General features: G+C 37.1%; 1 protein-coding gene across 4 annotated transcripts in view; it reads left to right on the forward strand.

Annotated features, from left to right (window-relative positions):
* The window catches only part of LOC137244196 (beta-glucuronidase-like), a 664,948-nt gene that overhangs the window by 458,045 nt on the left and 180,899 nt on the right, over nucleotides 1-26,004 (forward strand). The window contains exon 1 of one of the 4 annotated variants that reach the window (XM_067772846.1): nucleotides 13,917-13,979. The exons of the other annotated variants lie outside the window; for them this stretch is intronic. The gene's annotated coding sequence lies outside the window, so the exon portion shown is untranslated. Of the gene's footprint in view, nucleotides 1-13,916; nucleotides 13,980-26,004 lie in introns of those variants that run through there. 4 annotated transcript variants of the gene reach the window in all.

Genomic DNA, 26,004 nt, shown 5'->3' on the forward strand with positions numbered 1-26,004 from the left:
TCCTGCCAAATAAATTTAGAGCTTTCATGCGATCCTTCACGAAAGCTGGATTACGAAATCTTGAAATGGAAAAATGAGCACAGAACTAATGTTTTCGTTTGCCCTTATTCTGGAAAACAAAGTAGCTTATTCAAACGTGCTAGAGGTTAAAAGTTTTAAAGTTTCTAATATTCGACTTAAAAATAGAAGGATAGTGTAATTTCTTCAGAAAACATTCCCATCATATTTTTGGAACAGAAATAACTCAGTTGCATAAAAACGCCACTCAGCTTCCAATTTTTTTGGAATGTATTGTAAATATACCTATGGAGCTTGCAGCTTTTCATATTAATTTTTCTTGTTGTTGTAGCAGTGCTTCGCCACATCCATTAGGTGCGACCGATCACAAATTGGCACCAACGTTCTCTAACGGGAGTCCAAGTAAACTTGCAGTTCAACAGTGGTGGACCATAGAGGGGGATATTAGAGGCGTTGGGTTCCACATAACAATTGAAGTTGGTGTCATGAGAGAACACATTGCAAGCAGGACATACATTTTGTATGCCGGGGTTGATTCTGGATAGGTAAGAGTTTAACCTGTTACGGTACCCATATCGAAGTTGAGCTAGGGAGACGCGCGTTTCCCTATGGGAGTGCGTTCCTCTTCTGCGAGTTCTGGGTATTTATCTTTAAGAACTGGATTCGCCGGGCAATTCCTGAAATAGAGGTCCAATGCCTGTTTGTGGATATCACTGAGGACTTCCTTGTGCTTTTTTGCTTCATACGGCTGTGTTCTCAGATGCCGTATTTCCTCATAATGCTTACGGAGATGACCCCTTAAGCCCCTGGGAGGTGTAGCCTCATCAATCAGATGTCTGTTGGGATGGCCAAAGAGCGAATAAAAAGGAGAGGAAACAGGAGAAGGAAGGAGATGTAAAAAGCAGCAGGAGATGGAAGAAAAGTGGGAGTAGAAGGGAGAGAGTTAAATGTGGAAGATATGCACTTTTTTTGCAGAAGCTATAGTATTCCAATGCCTCTGTACCTGTTAGAGTATATGTATCGTAGGGAGAAATATTATCGGAGAGGGGAACGTCTCAGTATATATCTATATTTTAGATATAAAAAGAAATGCAATTTCAAAAAGTTTTACCTGTGACAGAGACTGGGAGCTGGGGTAGGAATGGGTTTGGGAATGATAAATGGAACAAGGGATAGAAAACAATAAGAAGAAAAATGGGCATAACTTTCATTTGCAATTAAGTCTTGCCAAATCATTATCACCCTAATTACATTGGACCACGAATTTCAACTTTTTCTCTTTACCAGAAACGCCGTTATGAAATTCGTATGTAAAATCACCCCCTGATTTCGAAAATTGAGTTCATTTTTGATTCTATGGTACGGTTTTTGAGATATTTGCAATTTACCGTTATTCGAAAAAACCAAAAAGATGGCTCCCTTTAATTACGTATATCTCACGAACGGCTAAAGCAATTGCAAAATCGGAAGGACGATAAAATTTTCTATGAATACATCATACATTGTTTTTTGCTCAACCAGACAGTTTTCGAGATATTGGCTTATCATTTCAGATTTTTGTTTTTTTTATGAAAAAATATGAAAAGAATTACTTTTTGCGAGGGCAACATTCCAAAACCACAACCTTTTATCCAGATATTTTTCCTTTGCGTAAAGCTCTGTTTAATTAGAAAAAAGATAAGCTATTATCGAATAAAATCGATGTAAAACTACGTAAGTTATAAGCGATCAAATAAAAATACCCAGGTTGCGCAACTTCAATGTATGTATACATACATATATTAAAGGTATAAAGTGCAAATGGGATATTCTCCGGATAAACGAATAACACCATAACAATGATAATACTTTTTCTTTAAATAAATCAAATAGTACTTTTAATACTCGAATTGTTTTATATTAGGTAGAGAGGTTGCATCGAAAGGAAGAGTGATTGGGTTCGAAACCTGCTGTAGGCATGTTAGTTATAAACATGTATTTCCGTCACTTATGGGTAAGTATGCAGGTAGATTTTCAAAATTATAAGACACAAAAAAATTTTTAAAGCGTACATCTAAAGCAGGTAGTATTTTCTTTTCCCGGCTTCGTATAAAAAGGAACCTTTCTGTCTAGGTAAGATTTGATTTTTTCAATTTTATTCTTGTTCCGAGTATAAATATGAGTTAATGCGCCTTGAAACTTCATAACATCTGCAAGGCTCGCCGAAGATAGTTCAGTTCATAAGTCAAATTTCAAAACCGTGATTTATTAAAAAAAAAATAAAATGAGTAAAAGGAAGCGAGAATTTGTTTGTAATAACGATCCAGATATGTTCTGTTTCATGTGAGGCCAATATACTATCATAAGGCGACGACGAGTATTCTCAGATCATATGAAAACTTTATACTCCAAGTATTTTGGCATTGAGCCTAATAATGCTGAAAAACCATGGACACCGAACACTTTGTGCACATCGTGTCGAGTAGAATTGATTCAGTCGGAATCAGGACAACAAATAAAATTTGATACACCAATGATATGGAGAGAACCTACTTGCCGTTCAATAGAGTGTTATATTTGTCAAACAAAAGTAGTTGGCATTGGAAGATCAAGAAGAGTAATCTATGCCAGCGTACCTACAGTGCATTACCGGTACTACATTCAACGGCAGTTGCGAATCCAGTTCCATTGTCAACAGTAATATCTGAGTGCGGGGAATCAAGTTGTACTGAATTTCACATGGGAAACGAGAGAAACGTTCTGTCACAAGCACAACTTAATGATTGGATACGAGATTTGGAACTATCCAAGGAAAAGGCCGAGATCCACGCTTCTCGTATGCAACAATTTAAACTTGTGTCATTCGATGTTAAGGTGATATATTGTAGAACTCGTCACGAACAATTTTCCAAACACTATACCAAGAAAGACAGTATATGCTACTGCAACGACATTCCTGGTTTATTCAAAGAGTTTGGTCAAACATATGATTCAAAAGACTGGCGATTGTTCATAGACAGCAATAAACTGAGTTTGAAGGCTGTATTATTGCATATTTGTAACAAAAAGCCTTCTATCCCGATCGTACATGCAGTAAATACAAAGGAAACCTACGATAAAATGCAAAAACTACTCAAATTTATCAAATATGAAGAGCATGATTGGAAAATATGTTCGGATCTCAAAGTCGTTGCAATGATATGCGGTCTACAAAGTGGCTACACCAAGCACTGCTGCTTCCTTTGCAAGTGGGATAGCCGAGCTCGTAGGGACCACTACGTCAGAAAGGATTGGCCGGAAAGAGTCGAGTTTACCGTTGGTGTGGATAACATCAAATACACCCCTCTTGTCAAGAAAGAGAAAATCATACTTCCACCCTTACACATCAAGCTCGGTCTCATTAAAAACTTGGTTAAGGCTTTTCAATTTTCCAGATATTTCTCAAGCCAAGATAAAGGAAGGTATTTTTGTTTGAGCACAAATAAAAAAGTTGATCAACAGTAATCAATTCAAAAGACTACTCTCATCAGTTGAGGCAGCAGCGTGGGAATCCTTTGAAAAGTTCGTTGCTTCTTTTCGCGGTAGACACAAAAGCCCTAACTACGATCAGATAGTGAACGACTTAATCAATAATTATGCGAAAATAGCTTAAAGGTTTATTAAAATTAGTTTCCCAAAATTCTATAACTTGTTTACCTAACTAATATTTTCTTTCCAGGCGTAAATATGTCCTTAAAAATTCACTTTCTGTACTCACATTTGAGCTTTTGTCCGGCAAATCTTGACGACGAAAGTGACGAACATGGCGAAAGGTTTCATCAGCAAATGAAATTAATTGAGAATCGATATCAAGGATTCTGGGACGTCGCAATGATGGGTGATTACTGCTGGTTTCTCATAAGAGAAACCGATCCTAAACTGAATAAGCGTCAAAGTAGAACACATAATTATTTCGACTACATAGTAAAATCAAATTAAGATAAAGATTGTTAGAATATAGTATAAACATAAATAAATTTAAAAAAAAGTTAAAAATATGGGAAATTTCATTCATAAATTGAACTTTTAACTAAATAGAAACAGAGCATAGCTAGATATTTCACTCTTCTTTATACTATACATACGTTTTGAGGTATACGTTGAAATTGCCCAACCTGGGTATTTTTATTTGATCGCTTATAACTTACGTAGTTTTGCATCGATTTTCTTCGATGGTAGCTTATCTTTTTTTTAATTAGACAGAGCTTTACGTAAAGAAAAAAACATCTGGAAAAAAAGTTGTGGTTTTGGAATGCTGCCCTCGCAAAGAGTGATTTTTTTCATATTTTTTCATAAAAAAAACAAAAATCTGAAATTATAAGCTAATATCTCGAAAACTATCTGGTTGAGCAAAAAACAATGTATTATGCGTTTATAGGAAATTTTATTGTCTTTCCGATTCTGTAAACTTTTTTGCAATTGCTTTACCCGTTCGTGAGATATACGTAATTAAAGGGAGCCACCTTTTTGGTTTTTTCGAATAACGGTAAATTGCAAATATCTCAAAAACGGTACCATAGAATCAAAAATGAACTCGATTTTCGAAATCAGGGGGTCGTTTTACATACGAATTTCATAACGGCGTCTCTGGTAAATTTTGGCCGTCGACCAGTGTTATTAGTGATCGTACGAAATTCATTATTCCGCGGAATATCCATGTCGCTCCATTTTATTATACTCAGCTGAGCAGAGCTCACAGAGTATATTGATTTTGTTCGCATAACGGTACCCCATAACGGCATAAACTAATCGAGATAGATATATACTTCTATATATCAAAATGATCTGGACGAAAAAAGAAATTCATTTAGCCATGTCCGTCCGTCTGTCCGTAAACATGATAACTTGAGTAAATTTTGAGGTATCTTAATGAAATTTGGTATGTAAGTTCCTGGACACACATCTCAGATCGCTATTTAAAATGAACGAAAACGGAATGGAACCACGCCTCCTTTCTCCATATCGAAAATTTCGAAAAACCGAAAAAGTGCGATAATTCATTACCAAACACGGATAAAGCGATGAAACTTGGTAGGTGGGTTGACCTTATGACACAGATTAGAAAATTAGAAAAATGTGGGACAATGGGCGTAGCAACGCCCACTTTTAAAAGAAGGTAATTTAAAATTTTTGCCAGCTGTAATTTGGCAGCTGAGTATGTAATGTTCGGTTACACCCGAACTTAGCCTTTCTTACTTCTTCGATTTTAAAATATGAAAATCATAATTTTAGTTGTCTCTCGCAAGATGCAGTATTACTGAACATAAGCACCTTTTTAAGAAAAACTAACTGTTGCATTGTTTACATTGCTTGATTTTGGCAGGTTCTATAAGTAAGTGAACCTTGGGGATAATTTTTCTTTTAAAATCAGAGATAGTGTGAATATAAATGTTGTAATATCCTTCATGCATGCCCGAATAGTGAAGTCTGGTGTACGGTTCGGAAACAGGGATGATGTCAGAGAAGAAGTTTTCGAGAAAAAACTTCTCCTCAATGTTTATGTTCCTCTCCATGATGCCGACGGGGAGAGTCAAACGAGGAATGATGATGAGCTGCATGAACTTTACGCAGGTATGAAGATAGTACAACAAATAAAAGTTTGGCTGGCTAGGTCGTGTTAAGCGACTGAGCGAACAGCTGCGATCAAGAAAGTAAATATTTCTATCGACGCCAGTATTGGAGGGAAATTAACTCGACGTCTCCACTTAGACACAGTTGGAGGAAGACATGATCTCCCTTGGTGCTCCCAAGTGCAGTAATCTGATATGGTGCCAATTAATAATTTTTTTTTTATAAATTCTCGCATGATCTTATATACTTATAAAAAGTAATCCTTTTCGACAAAAATAATTTTGCCATATAAGGTACATTTATTCTACTGTTTATATGTATTTTCGAAGTTACAAAAATTGACTAAGTAATATCGTGGTAATAGTAAAAACGCTTAAGCGCGGTATCCAGATCACATGAAAACGCTCAAGTAACTTTTTTAATTTTTTTCTTGTAAGTTAAATTTCATAATTTTTATTTCAAAAACATATATTTATGTTATGTTTATTCAATTTCTTTATAAAATTGCTTCCAAAATAAGTGCTACAACCATCAATTTTAACCTGAAAATATTTCTTGAGCATTTCTTGGACCCTTGATGAAATACTGAAAAAATGCCAAGGAAATCCTTTTAGGTTTCAATTTAAGCATGCAGACAGCATTAAACGAAATTTTGTAAAGAAAATGAACAATAATAATGATATAGGCTTACAAGGGAAAATAAAAAAATCTTCAGCGTTTTCTTATTATCTGGATACCGTGCTTTAAAAGCAAAGATGTGCTGAGGTTTCCGTAGCCACTAGTAGAACATCTTTCAATGCCTACACTGCAAGAAATATGCAGGCTCGCTTGTTGATGCTGCGCCAACGATGAGCTTAATTTATTTAATTCAATTTACAAATTTATACGACTACTCAATTTGTTTATCGCGTATCGTTTTATTCTATCCGCAATGTGGTCGCTGAAACCATTTGATTACTGCGCATAGTGTCCGCTTGTGAGGTTTAAGGGGGGCGTTTTTAGGGCAGTTGCGTAGTCTGAGGTATTGTCAGCGTGAAATGAATGACAATTGAGTTCATACTGGAATTTGCAGCTCTATACTAAATCTACAATAAAATGGAAGAATTACAAGAGCCGAGAAAGTGCACTTAAGCCGCAACTAAAGTGATTGATTAGTCTGCGTTTGAGTGTTGGACACGCGTATTGGTCATCAACGCTAATAGTACATGAAATTTGCAATAAAAATGTGAAAATTCAAACAAAAAAGAATAATTTGCTTCTAAATAAGTATAAAAATTAATTCATTATGCGTTTAAAAATTGGACTTCAGTGCCATCGTTTTGAAATTTACGGTATGTCACGTCTAAAACCGTTAAAAGTTGAGGTGCATAACTACCCTGCAGTCAAAAGCCCAAGTAGTCAGCAAACATTCTAGTTCATTGACTAGAATTTTGTGGGGTTATTCATACTAGTCAGCTTTTGACTAGTTCATTGACTATAATTTTGTGGTGTTATTCATAATAGTTAGTGTATGAGTAGTTAATTGACTAGAATTTTTTGGCGTTCATCAAACTAGTCAGTTTTAGAATGATTTTGTCGTGTTATTCACAGTAGTTAGTATTTGAGGAAATGTGCGAGTGCCTTCTGTAGCCAGTTTGCAATGCATACTTCAGTTGACAATGCTGGATATCGTCCAAATCAACGAAAGGGCCAAGCCTTCCATATCAATAGTCTCAGACGGGAAGCCTATGCCAATGCCAAAACCCTTTGGCCATGAGGGCATCAGCAGCCTAGCATTTTTTTCTACTTGTCGTTAAAAGCCTTTGCAATTCCATAATAACAGATAATGGTAAGGATAGGAAGACCAAAGGCCGGAAACCCAGCCAGTGCCTACCTTTGGTCAGTAACGAAAACGTTTAAAGCCGTTATTGTTCCCCCAATTAAATGAAATTCTTCGGTAATCCAGCCATCATCATGACTTTCGTAAAGTGAATATCACTACCACCGTTCTGAACTCCATTAACACTCATCATGGGATGGTGCTAGTGCAGCTTGGCCTGTTTTGACATAGTCAACCACGATTGGTTCGTCCTTCTCCGTTAGATAGATAGATAATTTATTGAAGATTGCACTGCGACTATTGGTCTGTTATGCCCTCACCTCCTTCACAACACATCATAAAAGCCGACTTCCTTGATGATTCCTAGCAGTTCTCTCGGCTTGAGGGATTTAATGTGGGAATTTTCTGGCCATGGTGAGCCCACAAACTAAGCCCTGCGTCTTGAGATTGTGTCACATTCCAGGAGGATATGGTCCGCCGTCTCCGCTGATCGATCACAAAATCGGCATGTGTTATTCCGTCACTTTATATATGTGTACGTATTTTTTTGGGTACGCGTGGTGGAACTTTTTTTCCTGAGGCCAAATCCTATCGAAAAATCGATGGCGCGATATCGGTTAATAAATCGACCCAGTCTAATATACATACTTTTTCTATATATGAAATATAATGAATAAAACAAATTTGAGCTAATTTATAAATTTTCAAGTAATTTTTCAACCCAACTAGGCCTAGTATATTAACTAGTTGGATGCTGATGCAAATATCCACTAGTATGACAACTGGTATTACAATGATGCATACACTGAGTGGTATGCCAACTGGTATGTTGATAATAAATACACTAACTAGTATGTCACAGTTGGTATGATGTGATGTATATAATAACTAGTATGCCATTTGGTATAATGCTGGCGCAAAGGCTGACTACTATGTTAATTGGTATGACCTTGATGGGTATGCTGACTAGTATGTCATCTGGTATGATGTTGGTGTATATAATGACTAGTTTGTCAATTGGTATGATGCTGATGCAGAGGCTGGCAATTGATATTTCGTAGGACATCGCCGTGTTAAAAATACCAGTTGCTAATATGGAAAAAACACAGAACTCATACTAGTTAGGATTTTTGGCAAACTAGAATTCTTCTCGTATACAACTAGTTGGTTTGACTGCAGGGTAATATACCACATATCTACATATGTATGCTAAAAATTTAATTTTATTTTATATTCTGTTGCTGAGGGAATGGACAGCTCCCAATTAATTTCATACCAAGGCCTATGTTTGTGTTTGTAATGAACCTCATTAAGTAATGTGAAGTCCGCACTCAAAAGTTAACATTTCTAATTAGGTCAGACGCACCCGCAGGCTTTCTTATTGTGTGCCCAGCGGCAGCCGCAGTTTGCATTTTAATCACGGATCCACATTCCGCAGCACTAGCCCTCATTGCGTATGCGACAGTGTAATCGCTTCTAATTTTTGCCGACCCTTGATTTAGATTGAAATGAAAGAGAGCAACAAAGCAGTTTAATGAAGACTTAATTCAGCAAAGATAAAACTTACATATCTGAAAACGAAGCATGCTTTTCTTTCAGTAAATTTATCGCTTTCTTAAAACATTATGCTGATAATTTGCATGTGTATATACAACAGCGAACAGCAAAATAGCAGTGGCAACTTTTTTAAAGGTTTGATTTTTACGAGAATTCGAGATAGTATTAGGAAAATTTGGAACTTTTTATTTGGAATTCTCTCAAATTTTTTGAGCATTCAGTTTTTAAATAAGAAAGGAAGAATTTAACTAACGAAATAAAACAAGAAATGCCACTGCTATTTTTCTGTTCGCTGCGGTATATGTACAAATGCACACTAACCGTTCCGTAACTTGTTTAACGTTTTATTTCCAAACAGAGAGAGTGAAAAATGGTTGGGGGTTATCCGTCTCCTTCATGTGACAATTTGGAAGAGTTGTATGCGTTTTTTTAATACTAGGGAAATTTATGCTCAGGGCTGCCAGAATTGCCAGTTTTGCAATAGAGAAAAATATGAAATGTCAAGGAATAAACTCATCTCAGTTTTTACCAGGTCTACAAGCCATCTCAAAAATCGATGCGGTTCGGTTCAATGGCTCCAACCACCTTGGCAAAATTTGTACCGGTTCATGAACTGGTTCACGGGTACCGCCGAACCGGTTCAGTGCAATTGGTTCATCTTTTTGTACTAATTTATAAACACTGTTTTTAACCAAAAATTTTACAAAAAAAGGACTGTACTCATTAGAAGATAGTTAAATTATGATTATTATATCAAAATAAATTCTTAAACCATTAAAATTGGCGAATTTAAAGTTACATTTCTCCAGTGGTGAATAACCTTCCCCGATTTAATGTTTACTGTTTCCCACTATTCGTTCTGTTGGCGGCTCGGGGCGACACGTGCACGTATCACTCGTGACTCAGACGCATTGTTTAATATTATAATTATGAAATAACAGAATTTAAAAACGTTTAAGGAGAACAAAGCTTTTGAATGAAACATAAAATATTTGTGTACGATAAAGTTTTTATAAGTGTGTCTCAGCAGATTTTTAAGCATCTTTGTCAACTTTTAATAAAATGATTTCCACTTTTAAAAGTATCAAAACTTTCCACAATCGGATAAAAACGTATCAAAGATGATATCAAAATAAATTTAAAAATATGAGGTGTAAATATCAATACAATTGTATCAGGTAGAGAATAAGAACATTCATAAATTTCACATGACAATATCGTGGAATTGGAAATAAATAAATAAGTTTTAAAAGAAAAGAAAACAAATTAACGTCTTAATGTAAACAGATAATAATATATAGAGGGACTCGCTTATAACTTTATTTCTATTTGGTCTACGAACAAAACGTTTATGTCATCATAAAAAGGGTATTTTTGCAATTCCAACAATGTATAATTTTATATGTAGAAATGTCAAAGAAACCTTACAAAATGTATTAAAAACTCAACGTAGTGCATCACTATTTGTTGTTGTTGTTGTATTAACGATAAAGACACTCCCCGATGGCTCAGGGGAGTATTATCGATGTTGATGGTCCTTTGACGGATATATATTAGGTATCTACGTTCCGGTAACAAAGCCCCATTAAGGTACTAGCCCGACCATCTAGCGAACGATTAAAATGACCTCATTAAATCTTCTAGGCCATACCGCCCTCCCCACCCCTAGTTCCATGAGGAACCTGAGGTCACCAGAGCCCCATGTATGATACACTCATATTTGTCACAGGATTCCCCTCGCGTAGGTGAGGTTGACAATTGGGTTGCGAATGCTTTGAAGGTATAAAGCTTTGTATTGCGCTTATCAACCCTTGAATCTTTCGTATAACGGTTTTATTGACTATTTTGGTTACGTGTATATACAAACGATTATTAAAGAGAATCCACAGCCAATTTTGCTTCCAACAAGACACGAATTTCAAAGATCAATTAAGGTTTTATTGGTGTACTCTTCGATTTCGTATGAAAACACAAAAAAGGATAAAATAAGACCATCGTCCATTGCAGAACCAATATTTTTCGCATAAAAGTGATCAAAGTCGAGTATCTTAGCTGAATTTTAACGTTTGATCACTTCTAGGTGAAAAATATTGGTTCCGTAACGAACGATTTCGAAAGCTAATACAATTAAAATAAAGCACGGTTCAATTTTATACTGCTTTTTTCTATTCATATTAAATCATATAATGCAACAATAAAACCTTAATTAATCTTTGAAATTCGTATCTTGTTGGAAGCAGAATTGAGTGTGGATTCTTTCAATAGTCCTTTGTATATACATGCAACCAAAACAGTAAAGAAAACCTTTATACAAAATGAACTAGTGATGCACTACGTTGAGCTTTTAATATATGTATTTTATAAAGTTTCGCTGAGATTGTTGAATGCGCAAAAGTGTTCTTTTTCTGATGGCATACACGTTTTTTTCGTAGATCAAACGGCAATAAAGTTATAAGCTAATACATATATAAATCAACATATGAAAAGTGGGCTCTTGCCCCCTAAATCCAGAGTTTGTTGGTATATTGGAGATTCGTAAGTAAGCAGAGTTTATGTTCTCATCTGGACCTACAAATTGCGGTACATCTTGCCAAGAGTAAATTTTCACTGTCAACAATGCAATTTATGTTACATGTGGATGCGGTTTTTCTCAAAAAGCGCTCGACTTACTTTGTTATTTTATCGGATATCGAAATGGAACAGATTTATGTTATTATCAAAATAACAATCGTAAGGAACTAAACTAACTACTTTCATAAATTATTTAATTTCGATGGTGTTTTTATACATTTCATGAAAATGCACCCTGCCACGAATCTCAAAAGTATAAGTCATTACAGAGGTAATGCCCCTTATAATTATTTTATGACGAGCTTGACAATATTTTTTGGCAATTGTAAAAAAAATTTTTGACATACAAATTTCATTGCCTTTATTTCAATAAAGTCACACAAACATAAACTGCCTCTGCTTTTAATTAATTTATTTTGCTTTTCGAGCTCAAGGCCAGAACAATAATTTTCTTTCTAATGATAATTACTTATGGTTTCTTTAATTTTTCTATAATAGAAAAATTTTATTTTGTTTTTGGAATAGTAAGTAGACAATTTTTCAGACAGATCTATGTATTTCGAAGGGTGCTACCCCTTCATCATCAGTACGCTTAAGGCACGCTGCGCTAACCATTATTGCTACTTCTATTCCTTCTTACCAATTACATTTAATCAGCCTTGCGCCATCTGTTGTAAATCACTGACAATGATGGATTTGTTTATTGTAAATTACTTTGTTTGACATTCCCAAGTGCTCTTGGTTTATTACTTGGTTTATTAACAATTGTTTTTGTTTTATCGGACTATTGATAAATGATGCAAAGTTCGATTCGAGCTCAAAGCCAGAAAAATAATTTTTTCGTTTTGTAATGATAATTATTATTTTTTTAATGGATCTATCTGCGCAGCTATAGCAGGTTGTATGAAAAATTTTCTATTTACTATTCCAAAAGGATGCGGTGGATGAAATGTTATCCAGTGCTACTATGGTTAGGGAATTTAACATCCACTCTGATAGCCAAGCGGCTCAAGCCTTGAGATCAACTACAGTGAGATCGAGGGTGGTATGTGAGTGCCTGACCTCGCTTGCGATTGCATCGAACTAATTTATAATTAAGATTATCTGGGCCCTGGGCCATAGTGATATCTAGGGTAACTGTCAAGCGGATCTCTTAGCCCACAGCGGTACAACTGAACCGGATGAAGATGGCTGTAGGGATTTCGGGATTCCGCTGGCCACTTGTGGTTTGCTCCTCCATAGCTGGATTTCCAATCAGCTCAGCAAACGTTGGGCGGACACCACCTTTTACAGGGTAGCAAAATCTTTCTGGCCGAAAGCGAATGACAGGAGGTCTGCCGAAATAATTGGGTTCACTAAGGCTCAACTATCAATGGTCATTGGGGTTTTGACAGGGCACTGCCCCATGGGTATCGATGCGGTACGTCTCAATATACTGGAAACTCCATCCTGCAGTAGCTGTATGGAAGATGATGAGGTGTAGTCACTAAATAACTTTATGCTTGATTGCCCAGCTTTGCCCAGAACTAGGCAAAAGTACTTCGGTCGCGACTCACTGGGATCTCACGATGATTTATACAAGGCTGAGATCGGTATCATTCGGAGCTTTATCGTTGCTACCAAACGATTCTCTAAGTAGCTAGATATACGTCACCGTTATTTGAGTTGTATGTGGTATCACAACGGACCTTCGTGTTGTCCAAGCTTATCAGGGCAGCTACCACCTAACTTAACCTATTCCAAAAACAAAAAACAATTTTTCAATTATAGAAAAATTTAAAAAAAAAACAATAATTATCATTAGAAAAAAAATTATTATTCTGGCCTTGAGCTCGAATCGAGCCTTGAATCTTTTATCAATAGGCGGATAAGACAAAAACAATTAGTAATACTAAGAAATTTTAAATATTTTGGTAAAATTTTGAAAAAGATATAGTCGGTGAGTATTACTGGTAGAACCTGTCGGACCATGCCCGTAGGCGAACAATGATGATCTCACCGACAGAATCTTTAGCTCTCCTAGCTGTCCCACACTACCCGTAGGGGTATAAGGAGGACCAGTCCGACACTAACCGTTCAGCCACAAACAGGTTTAATTTGTTTCTGCATAGGACATGCTCAAAAAAAAAAATTGTAATATGTATGTGAAAACGAAAATAGCCATGAGAAACATTTTTACAGCAAAATAAAAAGATGACAATGTTCATGGACTTACTTTTTATAATTCAATATGCCAAAGAATTTTTATTTACTTGACCCACTCTAATGTATATACTAGCTGGAAAAACCTACATACCAATATATGTATAGACACAACTTATAAAAAGCGTTGCAAAGACTTGCAAGACCTTCAGTTCAATTAGAGTGATTGAGTGAAATTGGCATTTGCAGATTTTTTGCGGAGTTTGAAGTTATAAATTTTGCCGTAAGCGTTAACTGTAAGATGTGTTTGGGTATAGTCATTTGTATAGTAAAAACGATTCTCGTTAAACATTGCTTTAGTGATAGGCTTAATTAATTAATTGCGAGTGCACTACAAGTAACACACATACCCGTTCTTAAAACTTGGACGTGTCCAATTTAAGAGAGTTATAATGGCTACGAACAGTTTTCTTAGCTTAGTAACCATTATCCCATTAAAAAGATTTTAAAACAAGGCCTCCTAGGTTTTTCTAATTTTACTGTTTTACTAACAAAATGTAACGTTCTTTCTTTATATAGTGTCTTTGTTCAACCCAAGTCCATATATCGCAACGTTAGCTTTCGTTGCTAACTATTACAATTAAAATACTAGCTAGCTTACCGAATTGCATGGAAAGCAATAATAAAACGTAATCGAGTTGAGTTGGCTAAGTGGTTTCAGTTGAAACCAGGCATGCTTAACCAACGAACCGATATCATTTCGTTACGATAATTAACGTTAATAAACGAAACAAAGTCATTTCGTTTCGTTTATTAACGTTAAAAACGTCAAATTAACGTTGAATGAAATGACTTTGTTTCGTTTATTAACGTTGATTATCGTAACGAAATGATATCGGTTCGTTGGTTAAGCATGCCTGGTTGAAACTGCTTAGGTAATTGTTGACCTGATTAATAGTGTTGAATAGTGTTGCATATTCAAAAGTAGGGCACTATTGTGAACGAGCGAATGAAATGAACATACGAATGTGCAGATAAACAAAAATAACAAAATAACAGCGTGGCGGCAGGGTGACATACATACAAACAAACACACGCATTTCATGTATTTTGTTTTTGTAATTCTCTGGTTGAGTGTCAAAAACATACTGCGCTAGAAGTAGAAATGTCATAGCAGCTAAAAAAGTAACAATTAGCTGATAAACTTCCACCATCTGTATGGTTTTGCCATAATGACACGGTTTAGCTAGTTGAAGCGTTTTTTTCAAGCTCGCTTGCACAAAAAAGCAACTAATGTAAACAATTGTATATTACGCTAGCAAGTACCCGGCTTACTTAGTTACGCCGCAAAAAGTAAATCTATGGAGTTTTTTGCTAGTTGGGTATAGTTTAAAAGAAGAGAGACACATACATACGTCATGTATTTTTTTTGCTACGAAGGTAATAATGTAATACCCCCTGTTGTATGAAATGCAAACACTTTTAAATTCGTTAACGTTATAAACGATTTATTAATGAACAACTTTGAAATAAAACAAAGCGCAAAAAGATAACAATTCAAATAACATTAGGTACTTAATTAAATCGCCTGCTGAGTCTAATATCACTATATTTCAAAACGCCCACCTCAAAACTCTTTTCAAAAAGAAAACGCCCTATTTCAGAATTTGATTGAAGAAGGGCGTTCTTCAATCAAATTTTTGTACTTCGTCCCTATTATCTTCAACAGAAAATGTCGCTGCGTCGCTACCTTTGTTTACATACTTACATATATATTTTATTGATTGCACATTACTCTACATTTATGTGAGCGGAGAAACATCTGGAAAGAACGGGGCAATATGGAACGATCCATCGGTTGCCGACGTTGTACCCATTGGAAAGTACATGGGTATAGCCACCGTCCGCTGGGACCTTCGTCTATATTTACGAAATCCATCTTCCCCGCTTTGCGTATGCTGTAGGAGCTCGCGTGGGTGTTGTTTTGAGCATCGTTCATTCAACATACAGGGCAATCATAAATTATCAACCACACGTGGGCCGAGGATCATAGTTTTAGTAATTATGTATATCATACAAAATCGGATCTTAGTCTTTATTTGGAATTTCTGGTGATATAATGCGACCCATGTCATCGGGAAGAATTTTATCTATTAGCTAAATTAAAATATGTGCGTGAGGTAAGCCTCGCTTTTGCCATTCAACAATAAACATATGGCATCTAACTTTTCCAAAAATATCTTGTTTTGTAATTAAACTCATGAGTTAGTGTAGTTTCATATGGAATACTCTTGACACAATTTCATGGCGCTCACTTGGTCGCTGATTAGGACCCAGTTCGTTTTTGATTTCACTCCACTCTGGATTGCATGTGAATGTTATAAATAAGTCAGGCCTTCCATAATGACGGACATATAAGAGGGCGTCTCGTGTATGTTCATGCAAATATCGAGGCGATCTAGTAAATGAAGACGGCAAAATTACTAACTGACTAATATTTTCAGGATTGCAATCCTCGTTAACAGCATCCCTTAGATGTATATAATTATCTGAAAGCAACGTGTTTTGGTGTGCTCTTATAAAATTCAATCTTTCGGTCGTCATTTTAGCAGTCATATCCGCACAGTATTGGTTAAAGAGATATCTATAACTATGAAGCGCATTAAAGCTATTTTCTTGAATCATTATAGGCATAAAATTGCATACATTAAACGGTTTTTTGTGGGTTAGGTGCCCCACTGCTTGGAGAAGTTTGGGGTATATTTATGCTGTAACCGTCCTCACCATTTAAAAATATGATAGGGTATTGTAAGGGTCATATAAACGATCAATTTCTGACACACGATGGAAAGTGTTATCGCGGGACTGTAGGACAATATCGCGAGGACCAGTACTTTCGTCAACTATTAATACTGCGACCTCTCCTGTAGTCGGGGAATTATAGCGACCACGGTGTTCTTTTATAGGGCGTTTGTCGGCTAGGATTACAACCCTATAGTTATTCGAATTAGATGGCATTGGACCGTAGAGTCATAAACTTCGAATTACACATTATTTTCAAGCAAAATTTCTTGAATTACTTTCAAAATATCTCTTTAAAAAGTTGGTGCAGCATTTTGGCTCAACGAAAGCTGCTCCTCTTGGGAAGAAAAATATATTTGTAAAAATTTTGGAACCATGTTCGGCGGTGGTAATAAACTTCTAATAATATGGTACACTTGTCCATATATTTTGAAAGTCGGCATGAAATTACCTTCTCTGCAAATAAAGCAGCGCTTTGATTGCTGGCGGAGGCTCATCGATATCACTTAATTTGACATGACCCTTACTACAGCACATACATGGTGCTTCATTCGGCCACTTCCTAGCCTTACAAAAAATGCAAATCTCACTCATGCGGCAAATGAAAAGTAGAGAATTTTCCATATAATTCAGATGTGGTCTGTAGTTAAATGTTGACTTCAGACCAATCGCCCCTAGCCTGTTATTCAATGCTCGCAACTTTTCATTTTCAACATGCCTTGCACGCTCGTCGGCTGTTTCATTTCTGCGGAACCTAATTTTCCGCCTATTTACAGTGGATACTTTTAGCTGAGATTTTGCTTTCGGCATGTCTAAGGGATTATTTTACTAAATGATAAACTTATAATTAACTATTTAATTTAACATTTTACCTTTTAATTCAATTTAATTTAAGAACAATATTCATTAACTTCTAGGCAATGTTTTTCAGCATACAATCATAATTACAATGAAGTTTGAAAAAGAGATACAAACCTACGTTCTTTGATTTTTCTATGTACATACATATGTACTCGTTGTAGCTCGCTGTGTAGCAAAAAAGTACGCAGCTTAGTGCAAATGCACTTGCTCAACTCACCCCTTTGTCCCAAAAAGCATCTTATTCCGCTAATAAATATCAGAATTGATAAGGTAAAGGAAGGAAGAGACAGAAATAGCGTGTTTATTTGACTGTTTTGATTTTCAGTGGTTGCCGCAAAAAAATATCAAAGCAAAAAACTCGTGCATTTGCCAAGAGCGAAATGACGCACTCTCTTTGGCTGTGATTACATGTATCTCTTTAGTGCAAATACAAATGCTCTACGTCCACTTCATAAACACAAAGATTTTTTTGTCTCGCTATAGCTTGACTTTGGCTATCGAAAACTGTTTTGCTTGCGATATTTGGGAGTTTTAATCAATTTTATCCTAAAAACAAGTAAGGAAGGTTAAGTTCGGGTGTAACCGAACATTACATACTCAGTTGAGAGCTATGGTGACAACATAAGGGAAAATAACCATGTAGGAAAATGAACCGAGGGAAACCCTGAAATGTGTTTGTATGACATGCGTATCAAATGAAAGGCATTAAAGAGTATTTTATGAGGGAGTGGGCCATAGTTCTACAGGTGGACGCCATTTAGGGATATAGCCATAAAGGTGGATCAGGGTTGACTCTAGAATGCGTTTGTACGATATGGGTATCAAATGAAAGATGTTAATGAGTATTTTAAAAGGGAGTAATCCTTAGTTCCATAGGTGGACGCCGTTTCGAGATATCGCCATAAAGGTGGGCCAGGGATGACCCTAGAATTTGTTTGTACAATATGGGCATCAAACGAATGGTGTTAATGAGTATCTTAAAAGGGAGTGGGCCTTAGTTCTATAGGTGGATGCCGTTTCGAAATATCGCCATAAAAGTGGACCAGGGGTGACTCTAGAATGTGTTTTTACGATATGGGTATCAAATTAAAGGTATTAATGAGGGTTTTAAAAGGGAGCGGTGGTTGTTGTATAGGTGGTCGCCTTTTCGAAATATCGCCATAAAGGTGGACCAGGGGTGACTCTAGAATGAATTAGTACGATATGGGTATCAAATGAAAGGTGTTAATGAGTATTTTAAAAGGGAGTAATCCTTAGTTCCATAGGTGGACGCCGTTTCGAGATATCGCCATAAAGGTGGACCAGGGGTGACCCTAGAATTTGTTTGTACAATATGGGTATCAAAAGAAAGGTGTTAATGAGTATTTTAAAAGGGAGTAATCCTTAGTTCCATAGGTGGACGCCGTTTCGAGATATCGCCATAAAGGTGGACCAGGGGTGACCCTAGAATTTGTTTGTACAATATGGGCATCAAACGAAAGGTGTTAATGAGTATTTTAAAAGGGAGTGGGCCTTAGTTCTATAGGTGGACGCCGTTTCGAAATATCGCCACAAAGGTGGACCAGGGGTGACTCTAGAATGTGTTTGTACGATACGGGTATCAAATTAAAGGTATTAATGAGGGTTTTAAAAGGGAGTGGTGGTTGATGTATAGGTGGTCGCATTTTCGAGATATCGCCATAAAGGTGGACCAGGGGTGACCCTAGAATTTATTTGTACAATATGGGTATCAAAAGAAAGGTGTTAATGAGTATTTTAAAAGGGAGTAATCCTTAGTTCCATAGGTGGACGCCGTTTCGAGATATCGCCATAAAGGTGGAGCAGGGGTGACCCTAGAATTTGTTTGTACAATATGGGTATCAAAAGAAAGGTGTTAATGAGTGTTTTAAAAGGGAGTAATCCTTAGTTCCATAGGTGTACGCCGTTTCGAGATATCGCCATAAAGGTGGACCAGGGGTAACCCTAGAATTTGTTTGTACAATATGGGTATCAAACGAAAGGTGTTAATGAGTATTTTAAAAGGGAGTAATCCTTAGTTCCATAGGTGGACGCCGTTTCGAGATATCGCCATAAAGGTGGACCAGGGGTGACCCTAGAATTTGTTTGTACAATATGGGCATCAAACGAAAGGTGTTAATGAGTATTTTAAAAGGGAGTGGGCCTTAGTTCTATAAGTGGACGCCGTTTCGAAATATCGCCACAAAGGTGGACCAGGGGTGACTCTAGAATGTGTTTGTACGATACGGGTATCAAATTAAAGGTATTAATGAGGGTTTTAAAAGGGAGTGGTGGTTGATGTATAAGTGGTCGCATTTTCGAGATATCGCCATAAAGGTGGACCAGGCGTGACCCTAGAATTTATTTGTACAATATGGGTATCAAAAGAAAGGTGTTAATGAGTTTTTTAAAAGGGAGTAATCCTTAGTTCCATAGGTGAACGCCGTTTCGAGATATCGCCATAAAGGTGGGCCAGGGGTGACTCTAGAATTCGTTTGTGCAATATGGGTATCAAACGAAAGGAGTTAATGAGTATTTTAAAAGGGAGTGGGCCTTAGTTCTATAGGTGGACGCCTTTTCGAGGTATCGCAATAAAGGTGGACCAAGGGTGACTCTAGACTTTGTTTGTGCGATATGGGTATCAAATGAAAGGTGTTAATGAGTATTTTTAAAAGGGGGTGGGCCTTCGTTCTATAGGTGTTCGCCTTTTCGAGATATTGCCATAAAGGTGGACCAGGGGTGACTTTAGAATATGTTTGTACGATATGGGTATCAAATGAAAGGTGTTAATGAGAGTTTTAAAAGGGAGTGGTGGTAGTTGTATATGTGAAGGCGTTTTCCAGATCACAACCATTTTATAAAGTTTTTTCTAAAGTTATATTTCGCGTTAATAAAACAATCCAATTACCTTACCATGTTTCATCCCTTTTTTCGTATTTGGTATAGAATTATGGCATTTTTTTCATTTTTCGTAATTTTCGATATCGAAAAAGTGGGCGTGGTCATAGTCGGATTTCGTTCATTTTTCATACCAAGATAAAGTGAGTTCAAGTAAGCACGTGAACTAAGTTCATTAAAGATATGTAGATTTTTGCTGAAGTTATCGTGTTAACGGCCATGCGGAAGGACAGACGGACGACTGTGTATAAAAACTGGGCGTGGCATCAACCGATTCCGCCCATTTTCACAGAAAACAGTTAACGTCATAAAATCTATGCCCCTACCAAATTTCAAAAGGATTGGTTAATTTTTGTTCGACTTATGGCGTTAAAAGTATCCTAGACAAATTAAATGAAAAAGGGCGGAGCCACGCCCATTTTGGAATTTTCTTTTGTTTTTGTATTTTGTTGCACCACATCATTACTGGAGTTGAATGTTGACATAATTTACTTATATACTGTAAAGATATTAAATTTTTTGTTAAAATTTTACTTTAAAAAAATTTTTTTTTAAAAGTGGGCGTGGTCCTTCTCCGATTTTGCTAATTTTTATTAAGCGTACATATAGTAATAGGAGTAACGTTCCTGCCAAATTTCATTATGATGTCTTCAACGACTGCCAAATTAGAGCTTGCAAAAGTTTTAAATTACCTTCTTTTAAAAGTGGGCGTTGCGACGCCCATTGTCCAAAATTTTACTAATTTTTTATTTTGCGTCATAAGTTCAACTCATCTACCAAGTTTCGTCGCTTTATCTGTCTTTTGTAATGAATTATCGCACTTTTTCGGTTTTTCGAAATTTTCGATATCGAAAAGTGGGCGTGGTTATAGTCCGATTTCGTTCATTTTAAATAGCAATCTGAGATGAGTGCTCAGGAACCTACATACCAAATTTCATCAAGATACCTCAAAATTTACTCAAGTTATCGTGTTAACGGACGGACGGACGGACATGGCTCAATCAAATTTTTTTTCGATCCTGATTATTTTGATATATGGAAGTCTATATCTATCTCGATTCCTTTATATATGTACAACCAACCGTTATCCAATCAAACTTAATATACTCTGTGAGCTCTGCTCAACTGAGTATAATAAAGGGCTTTAGTTTGTGAAAATGGAAAAAATAAAAAGCGCAGGGTGTTTATTTGCGCGAATACTTTCTTTTAAAAAAAAATCATAAAAATCGGTTTGGTACTTCTTGAGATTAGCCGTTCCAAACATTTCTCATATAAGCCCGGGGTTTCTGAGGGGGTCCGCGATTTAGAGGTACTATGAAATTTTTTTAATTCAGGAGAGTCTTTAAGTAGTTGTTCCATGTGCAATTTTTAAGCCGAATTTCAAAAGCAACGAAAATCTGCATTTCGTTTTAATATTGTTTCGAATATTAGCAAAACTGAGGAGTGCTGCCATCTCCAGGCCGATGCTAAGCAGTGACGTGAATTCACATCAATAATTCAATCATTATGTATCTACATAAACGAATCAATAATTGCGTCTACACATATGCACACATGCACACATTCCGACGAGCAACATTTACATACAAGGCAGCGAGAGATGAGATGTCACACACCGATGAATTTACTTATACGCTTATGTGTGTGCGGGAGACTGTAAACTACAAACACATGCATATATCTTATCTGAGTTGTCACAAGAGAGAGCAATAATTTGTGCACGTAGTTGTGGCTGGCGAATTTTGTAGCCGAAACAACTAGTAAGTTCTGGAAATCGAAGAGCCTAGAAGTATGCAGCGTAAACTATAAAAGCGGGGCAAGCGAGTAAGAAGAATTCAGTTTGAGTTGAGCAATCAATCAGTTATTGATTAAGCACGCAATCTGGCGGCCAATAGTAGAGTTTAATTTGAGTTATCAATCAGTTTGGTTATTAAGCCAGCGAGTAGCAAAGTATAAGTGTTATTGTGAAGTACTTTAATAAAGGCCATTTTTCCATTATTCAATATTGGAGTTATTTATTCAACAGTTTAGTGATTCGAACTTAGCAGAGGATTGCAAATAAGAGGATTTACAAGCAAATTCGTTACAATATTATACTGAAGTGTGAAAAATAAAAATCTATATATATAAAAAGAAAGGCTAGAATGTGTGTTAATTTACCGCCGGTGTTTGAAGAGATGCATCTTTCGATTTTGTTCAAACTTTCACACAAGGTGCGTAAACCTTACGCGGTGGTTCGATCGACGTACAGGGTTCCGAGATATAGGCCGAAACGTGGACCCGAGTGCCCCTAGAATGTGTTTAGAGAACATGGATAACAAATGAAAGCCGTTGATGAGTGCTTTAGTAGAGGGTAATTTTCATACCCCTGGGTGACTAGGGTCTTGAGGTATAGGCCAAAACTTGGGCCAGTGAATGCCTAGACAGTGTTTATACAATATGGATATCAAATGAAAGCTGTTGATGAGTGCTTTAGTATAGAGTAATATATTATCCAGAGACGGACTGGGATTGGGTTTAAAACTAGGACCGGGACTGAGACTCGGAGTGGGACTGGGATTGGGACTGGAATAAAATACATACCACCCTCTGGGACAGGCAATAAGGGATGCAGAAGAATGAGAAGGAATTGAGAGAAGAGAAAAGAGAGAAGGAGATTGAGAAAGAGATGAAATGAGACGAAGATGGGGATATATGAAGCGAAAAAGACGGAGCGAGGAGTGAGTAAAAGGATTCGGAAAAAGTTAAGTGGGGGGGGGGGGGGGGGGGGGGCAGAGTCAGACGGAAAAAGCTTACTAAAATGTATGCAGATATGCCAAATTTGGGCCAGGACAACGTCTGCCGGGTCTTCTAGTAATAAGTATAGATTTTATATAATTAGTATAGATATAGATATGTGTATTGGCGGTCACCGTGGTGTGATGGTAGCGTGCTCCGCCTACCACACCGAAGATCCTGGGATCACGCCCCGGGCAAAGCAACATGAAAATTTTAAAAACAAGTTTTTTTTCAATTAGAAGAAGATTTTTCTAGGCGAGGTCGCCCCTCGGCAGTGTTTGGAAAACACTCCGAGTGTATTTCTGCCATGAAAACTCATCTGCTTTGCAGATGCCGTTCGGAGTCGGCATAAAACATGTAGGTCCCATCCCGCCAATTTGTAGTAAAACTTAAAAGGAGCACGACGCAAATTGGACGAGAAGCTCGGCCTAAATTCTCTTCGGAGATAAATTGCCCCTTGTATTTACTTATAGTATTCTATGTTTGCGAACATAATCTCACCAGCCGGCTGTTTTGGGGTACCACAATATCTTGAAAAATTAGTATTTCAATTTACAATATACGGTTAATTGAAACTTTGCACACGTATCAATGACCGATAACAACATAATGAGATTTAAATCCGTAAAATTAATTGATGCATGAAACTGCGAACCTGCGCCTTGCAACTATCAGCATGACTTCAGGAAACTACATAGCACTACCATCGCGCCATTTATTCCATCATCATGGATTGCGCGATCGGGTCCGTCAACCCTGTGCGGCACATTGCTGTCTCGATTTAAGGGAGCAGAACAGTGTTCCCTCCATAATCTAAGTACTCTCTGCACGTCGGGTAAAAGGTCGCCGTTTTCCTTCTTACAAGAATTTTTGGTACAATTTTCGGGCGTTACCCCTGGTGGCTAGCAACTTAAGCTCCACAAACTCACGCCTTTCTGCCTCTACTTATTTCTTCCTGAAAATGCGTATCGCTTCTCTTTCAAATCGCTGTAGCGTTCCCGCACTCTTCTTGTTGCTTTCACTTTTAACGTAGCCCTGCAGCGTCGTTTTCTTTCGGTTGCTACGCGGCATTCTTCATCCTACCAGGTAACCAATTTTTTCCTCGGCGGCGGTGCGAAGTTCTTTGGAGATATGCTACTGCATTCCATTGTGTTGACTTGTGCACTCAGAGAGCAGGTGTGAGAGTTGAGTTGCGAAAACATTGGCAGTCTGTTGCGATTGCAACCTTTCGACGTCTAGCTTTCCTTTTGATCTTTGGTTTTAGCCGCGTAGAGGCGGGTATTTTGGCTGTGACGATATAATGGTCAGTGTCGACGTTAAGTTCTCAGAACTTGGTCGATCTGATTGCGTGTATTCCGATCGGGGGACAGCCATGTAGATTTATGTATCTTTTTATGCATGAACCTCGTGCTGGATATGACCATGTTTCCAGCACCCGCAAAGTCAACCAGACTTAGTCCATTAGGAGAAGCTTCATTGTGTAGGCTGAACTTTCCGATTGTGGGCCACACCTTATTTGCCCACCCTGGCGTTAAAGCCGCCAAGCACGACTTTTATATCATGGCGGGGCAGCGCTCGTATGTGCGTTCTTAATATTCATAGAAAACGTCTTTCAGCTCATCGTCTGTCTCCTCTGTCGGTGCATGGACGCAGGTTAATGATATATTAACCCTTTCCCGGATAATGGTTTTCGGAGTTACGTTTCCGTGGGTCACTTGCCATATCTTCGGATCCAATTGACATAAACGCTTCGGAATTTCAGTAAAATGTTTTAAATCAGTAAGCGAATGAAATTCATCGATAACAAAAATATTTAAATTTCGGATAAATACATCATGTCTTATTTATAGAACAAACTTTATAACAAAGGGCAAACCTGTATATCCCGTCCTGATGGTTTATGCCGTTTCGTTTTGTTAAATACTTTTCATCAGGGCAGAGCTGGATATGTCGACAAATTTTTTTGTATGTACCACTTATGCAGGCCCGACGAGAGGGGAGGGGGAATGGGAGGGGGGATTCCCCCGGGCCCGGGGTTTATCAGGGGGGCCGCGATTTAGAGGTACTGAGAAATTTTTTTTTATTCAGGATAGTCTTTCGTTGTTCCATGTTCAAATTTTAAGCCGAATTTCAAAAGCAACGAATAATATTGATTATAATTTTTTGCCTGGGCCTTCGAACAGTGAGGAGACAATAAAAACATCAAACAAAGATGAATCCGAAATCGTAAAATTTTCGTGGTGACTCTGACGAAGGTTCATCTTCAAAAAGTCTTCCAACAATACCACCAACTCTGTATCAAAGTCCAGATTATTTAAACGACTTCGATATCGGTACCGTGAATAATGAGTTTTTGCCATCTGAAGAATTCAACGAAATAATTCGTCGAGGTCATCAAAAGTGTCCTGTTATTTTTCCACGTGATTTTCATGACGAGGCATTTCCTATCTCGTTGTTAAACAGAATCTAGCCAAATGCAGAGAAAGAGGAGCGTGACTGGTTAGTGTGGAGTGCCAGTAGCAATGCTTTTTATTGCCTACCATGTCGTCTGTTAAGAACCAATACTTTAAATCGACCTAAAATTTGTTGTATTGGCGGATATTTGAAATTCCAGGTATGGAAGAAGCTATACGATAAACTGCCATCACACGAAAATACTCAAGATCACATTAAATGTTATATACCAATGGCGATCTTTACAAAATCTAATTCAAAAGGAGGCTACAATTAATACACTTATCAATAAACAGCTAATCACTGAAACTCACAAGTGGGAAGAAATTTTATATAGAATTTTGGACACGCCTAGATTTCAAAGGCGACAGTATATATCTTGGTGAACGAAACAATGGACATTTTTTGGGCATCTAAGATCTCATAAGCCATTATGATCCGATACTTAGAGATCATTTGGAGAAAGTTAGGATTTCAGAACAGCAGCACAAACGTTTACAAGTTCACTATCTTTCCCC

Source organism: Eurosta solidaginis, chromosome 3 (genome assembly GCF_040869045.1).
Source record: "Eurosta solidaginis isolate ZX-2024a chromosome 3, ASM4086904v1, whole genome shotgun sequence".
In the NCBI taxonomy this organism is placed as follows: Eukaryota; Metazoa; Arthropoda; class Insecta; order Diptera; family Tephritidae; genus Eurosta; species Eurosta solidaginis.